Source organism: Lathyrus oleraceus, chromosome 5 (assembly GCF_024323335.1).
Source record: "Lathyrus oleraceus cultivar Zhongwan6 chromosome 5, CAAS_Psat_ZW6_1.0, whole genome shotgun sequence".
Lineage (NCBI taxonomy): Eukaryota > Viridiplantae > Streptophyta > Magnoliopsida > Fabales > Fabaceae > Lathyrus > Lathyrus oleraceus.
The window spans coordinates 569,304,679-569,310,251 of NC_066583.1; the positions used below are offsets into that span (position 1 = coordinate 569,304,679).

The following is a 5,573-nucleotide window of genomic DNA, read 5'->3' on the forward strand; positions in this document are numbered from 1 at the left end:
TGGTTTAAAAAACAGTAAACTACAAGTCCCCCGAGGCCCAAAGCACCATTTCCACCGCTAGGTTGGGCTGAAGGCCCACGATCCCTTCAAACCAACTCAGGTCGAAACCCAAGTGACCATGACTAGGAGGCCGAAAGGGAGACGATTAGTCTCAACCTCTTTGCTCCAGCAGACAAAAAAATGACAACAATATTAATGCAATGAATGGGGAATCCATATATCACGGGGAAGATCAAAAGCTGACATGCCCCTTTAATTACCACCTCAAAAGAAAATAAAGCATAAAAGGAAAGAACAGAATAAAAGGAAAGAAACGGTTGCTTCACATGTTAACGGTTGCTTCACATGTGGTGTTCACAATTTATGCATAAAAGGAAAGAAACATTACCGAATCGGAAGTTCTGAAAGTCTTCGAGTCCGCCGCGATTTTCTAGGTTCTGGAAACGGTCTTATCCCACGAGTGATCTCCTCGGTGACGTAAGTCACTTTCGTTCTACTCTGCTACGGCTCCTTGCGTCTGTTGGGTCTTTGGATGATTTCTCGTCGTGGTAAGGTTGGGGTTTTAGCTCACTTGGTTCAAAGTTTCGATTTAAAACTTTGAACAAGCTTGGTCTTTAGAGCTTTATGTGAAATTTCTATGAGGATTTTCAACAGAGTAACATTATCCTTCCCATTCTTTGCAGCGATTGGGATGTCCATTTTTATAGAAGAAGTGTGAAGTGCTCAAACCATGTGTGGATCGTGAGCTGACGGAGGGTGGAAAGAATCATTCTGTTAGAGGAGAATTTTCCCCAGATTTGGTGGGGACCAAAATTATTGTGGTAAGCCTGAATTTTGTTTGTAGTGTGGTCTTTTAGATAGCGTCGTCCTGTATTGGGTTTCCTATTTACTGTCATAAAACATTTGTGTGTTGTGGTAGGAATTCCATTTTTACTGTTATGTAAAACTCCATCTTAACGGATATATTTGAATGTTCCTTAATTCAAAATATTTCCTGGTGTCCTTGTTTTCAAGAGTCCAATTTTTTGATTTTGGTGGATCTCATTGCAAGTTCATCTGAATTTATATTGTAGTGAGTGATAGTCTCTTAATTAATGAATGGTTAGATTCAATTCTGGTTTTGCTGTGATGAGTTAGTTTTATGATGAATGTCAATTTATGAGATTTTTGTGATTGAGTGTTGTGTGTGCAGACATATGCTTGTACTGCAATATGGTTTGGTTATGCTGACGTAGCAGGGTAGCTCTGTCTTAATGTGGTTCTGCAACTTGTATTCATGATTTTGTTTTGTGGCTTTATAGTAGAGCGGTAAGCATTTGTGTCCAGACTTGAACTTGCACTGCACTTTGCTGCATCTGGGCCATGTGTATAAACCAAGTTCTAACTTAGCTATGGTATGGTCATAGTTTAGACTCTGTTATGGAAGCTCGTGGCATCTGTTATGCTTTTGCTTTTATGTAGCAGGTGTCATCTTCTACATATGCGGTTACAAATCGTGGTTCTCATGTTTTATGGATGTATTGCAGGTAATGTATGTTACGAAGCTCATGTAAGTGGTCCATTCTGCAGCAAGGTTTTCACTCACATCATGGTTTGTCTGTCTCTTTGCTAAGTTCATGGCATGATGGTTTAGACACTCACGGTATCAAGATTGGAATTCGATGCATCCATATACCAATGGCCAACCAAGGATCAAAATGGAATTTGAAGATGTGATTAGAATTAGGATAGGGGATTTGGGATGAAAAGAGGTTGGGTTGACTTTGGTCAACATTACCAAATTTTGTATTTTTTCAAATAATAGGCCTTTTAGGGATTATAATTAATGATGTTTGTTTATTTGAATGAAATTTATTGGCTTTGAATTGAATCTTGATGAATGAATTTGCCATATCATGCACCATTTTATGAAGAGGGATTGTAATGAATTGAAATGGATTGAGATGAAATGTGAATGATGGTAAAGGCTTGTGACTTGAATGGACAATTGACATGAATCAATAGCAATAACTTGAATGGACAATTAACATGAATCAATGGAGATAACTTGAATGGACCACGACAAGCATGAAACAAAGACCTTAGCAAAAACTAAGATGTACCATGTCCTAGGAGCTAAACAAGGATTTATGGACCAAACTCATGGCATGACAATGGATTTGCATAACATTGGCCAGATGAAATAGGCCTAGGAAAGCCGTGAAATTGGACTAAGCATGAAAAAATGATTAGATGAAATTACATGGATGAACGAAATTAGATGAAAGTTATGGAACCAAGAGCTTAGACTAGAACCAAGAGTTATGAAGAAGTGAATGTTGAGTGAACTTTTGATAAAGCAAATGAAATCAATCACCATGAATGATGCAAAGTTAGATGGAATTAGGGTTAGGAGGTCACACAATGAATGTTAGACCTTATTAGGGTTTACGGAGCTTTGTTGAACATGTGTTAGGGTTATAACAAGAAAAATCATGATTTCCTCCTCTTGTAAGATCCTCCAGCCCTAAATCCGTGCATCAAACTTTCGGGCAAAAAGTGCTAATGAAAGTTTTAAACTGCCAGGACAAAATTCGGGTATGACACACGGATGGTAAGAAAAAGTGGTAATGTGATTTAGGAGTTGATGAATATTATCATGTTTCTCGTTCTACAATCTCTAAAGCTATGTGGGGCTCTTTGCAAGTTGCCCATGAGGGTACAAATAAAGTCAAACAAACTAGAATCAATACTTTGAACCAAGAGTTTGAACTCTTGCATATGAAGCATGGTGAAACCATTGCCGATATGCAAAAGAGGTTCACTCATCTTATAAATCATTTGAATGCACTTGGTAATTCGATTTCCAATGAAATTGCTACTAATAAAATTTTAAGATATCTTAATAGGGAATGACAACTGAAGGTCACCTCAATCTAGGAAGCTGTAAATGCTTTAAAAGGTTGGCTCAAAAGTTAAAATTGAGGATGACAAGTCTTCTTGGTTTGGGAAACTGATCACATTTGGCAAAAAGAGGTTATTACTCTAAAACCCAAATTGACCAAGGCTTTAGAACCAAAAGTTACCTTCGCTATTGATCCAACAAAATATAAAAAATATTTAAATGTGTCGTACAAAAAGTACAATTTTTTTGTAAGGGAATCAAATAGCAAAAGTCACTCTCATCATCACGTGACTTGTCACTATTGTTGCTAGAAAGGTAATATCATTTCCAAATGCAAAATTAGGAGATTTTTGGTTCCTAAAGGTGTATTTTAATGGTTTCCCAGGTGGAATAATGTTTTCACTCACTCTCAAGGATATAATGAAAAATGGGTACCTAACACTCTTGTTTGATCTTGTAGGTTGAATGTCTTAGCTCCATGGAGAGAATGTAGTTTCTCGATAGTAGATGCTCAAGGCATATGACGGGTGACATTTCCTTATTCATTGACTTCACACCAAAGAAAAAGGGATATGTGACCTACAAAGACAATAATAAGGGTGATATATTTGGTAAAGGTAGTGTAAAAATTACTTATTGTTGAAGAGTCAGTGCATGTCACTTTTGATGAATCTTATCCGAGAGATGTCAGTAAAGTGATGACATCTCGATAAGTGTACCGATAGTGTCGTAGTAATAAAAAGATATTGAATCCACGGCTATTCTTATTTAACAAAACAATATTTGTGCAAGTTTAGAAAGTAACAATTGGGGGGGGGGGTCGAGTTTTAATGCGAAAAATAAAAGTGGTTCTGAAAAAATACGAAAGCAGTCAGGTTTTGTATAGAATCCATTATTTATCCTCTGTTGATGTTTAATACATTACATGAATGAGAAAGTCGTTATATTTCCACGGAGAATTAACAAAACTACTATACCCAATCCCTTAGTGTATAGCTCACCAATTCCTATAAGAGGTCTCTTATCCATATTCAACCAGCATAAGTGAAATTAGGCAATGCAATAACACGTTAACTCAAATTCCCCTACTAGAAGTATCCTATCCCTATTCAACCAGCGTAAGTACAATAATTGTCCTAGTTCCAACGCATAGACTAATTGTTAGTATTCCATATCCTCCCATAATCAAATTAAAATACTATCTCACATAAAAAGCATTAAGCATAAGAGACAATTAAATAGAAATATAACTTCAATTATTCAGGAACTGAAAAATTAAACATATGTCCGAATAGGTTCAAAATACTTCATCATACAAAACCTAACATATATAAGTTTAGATACTCATAATGATACAAATAAATACCAAGAAATAAGATGAAGATTGCATATGAAAATCCTTGAAGAACTGACCTCCAATGGCTTTCAATGCTCTCAACATCTCCCTCTTGATACTCTTTACTATCACTTTTAGTCAAAAAATTTGAACCCCTAAAACAGTCAAAAGTATGTCTTTTTATAGCCATCAAATGTATCATAATGCGTCTGAAATTTCCTAGAAAAAGAGCCTATCATGCACACAATATACTGCATAGCACGCACGATGTTATGTTGGCAGCTCTTCCATGCACGTGATGGCGCATGATTCCATGTTTCCTCTTTCCTATCACGCATGCGATGCATCACATGATTATTCCAAAAACTTGCTGGCTTTTGCTCCTTTTCAGCCAAATTTCTCCAAGTCCCCAATTATTCATACTCGGTCATTTTTGCTTCATTCTTTGGCTATTATTCATCAAATTTGATCCTCTTTGACTTGTTTTTCTTTGTTTCTTTGACAAAAAAGATGCAATAACAGAGTGCCATTAGAAAGCTATTTCTTTTCATGATGTAGGTGTATCTTCAAAAGACATACTCAAAGACACCGAATAAGGAATTGATCAACCTGAAACAGTGAAACTTGAAAATGAGGAAGATGATGATCCTGAAAAAGAGAAGGAAAAGAGTCCAACTAAAATGGATGATCTTCCCTTCGCTTGGAGGACTTCCAAGGACCATCCAACCGATAACATTTTTGGAGACATCACCAAAGGAGTAACTACACACTCTAAGATAAGTAACTTATGTTATCACTTTGCATTTGTGTCATAAATTAAACCTAAAAATTCAAAAAAGACCTTAATTGATGAGTACTGGCTTATGGCCATGCAAGATGAGTTAAATCAGTTTAAAAGAAATGATGTGCGAGACCGTTTCCCACCTCCGCGAGATCATCAAATTATTAGCACTAAGTGGGTTTTTAGAAATAAATTGAACGAAAATGGAGTGATAACAATGAACAAGGTACGACTAGTGGCTCAAGGATATAACTAAGAGGAGGGTGTACATTATGAGGAAACTTATGCTACAGTTGTCCGCCTCGAAGCTATATGTCTTTTACTAGCTGTTGCATGCTCTAAAATTTTTAAATTATTTCAAATGGACATGAAAAGTGCTTTCCTTAATGGTTATATAAATGAATAAGTATATGTCTCATAACCTCTTGGTTTTGAAAATCATGAGTATCCTAACCATGTCTTAAAACTAAAACGTTTATATGGTCTCAAACAAGCCCCTAGGGCTTGGTATGTGTAAGACCCCAATTTTCGCCCTAAGATCCCTCATGGCCCATATCATATCATATCATGGC

At 36.4% G+C, this 5,573-nt stretch overlaps 1 long non-coding RNA gene across 2 annotated transcripts; it reads left to right on the forward strand.

The window, feature by feature from the left end:
- The first annotated feature begins 398 nt into the window (after positions 1-398).
- Positions 399-1,870, forward strand: LOC127086537 (uncharacterized). Of its 2 annotated transcripts, none has more exons than XR_007789501.1 (3): positions 399-548; positions 684-821; positions 1,527-1,870. It is a non-coding gene; the product is annotated as an uncharacterized LOC127086537 (long non-coding RNA). The 2 variants fall into 2 exon arrangements; XR_007789502.1 differs by having other exon boundaries at positions 404-553.
- Positions 1,871-5,573: the final 3,703 nt, after the last annotated feature.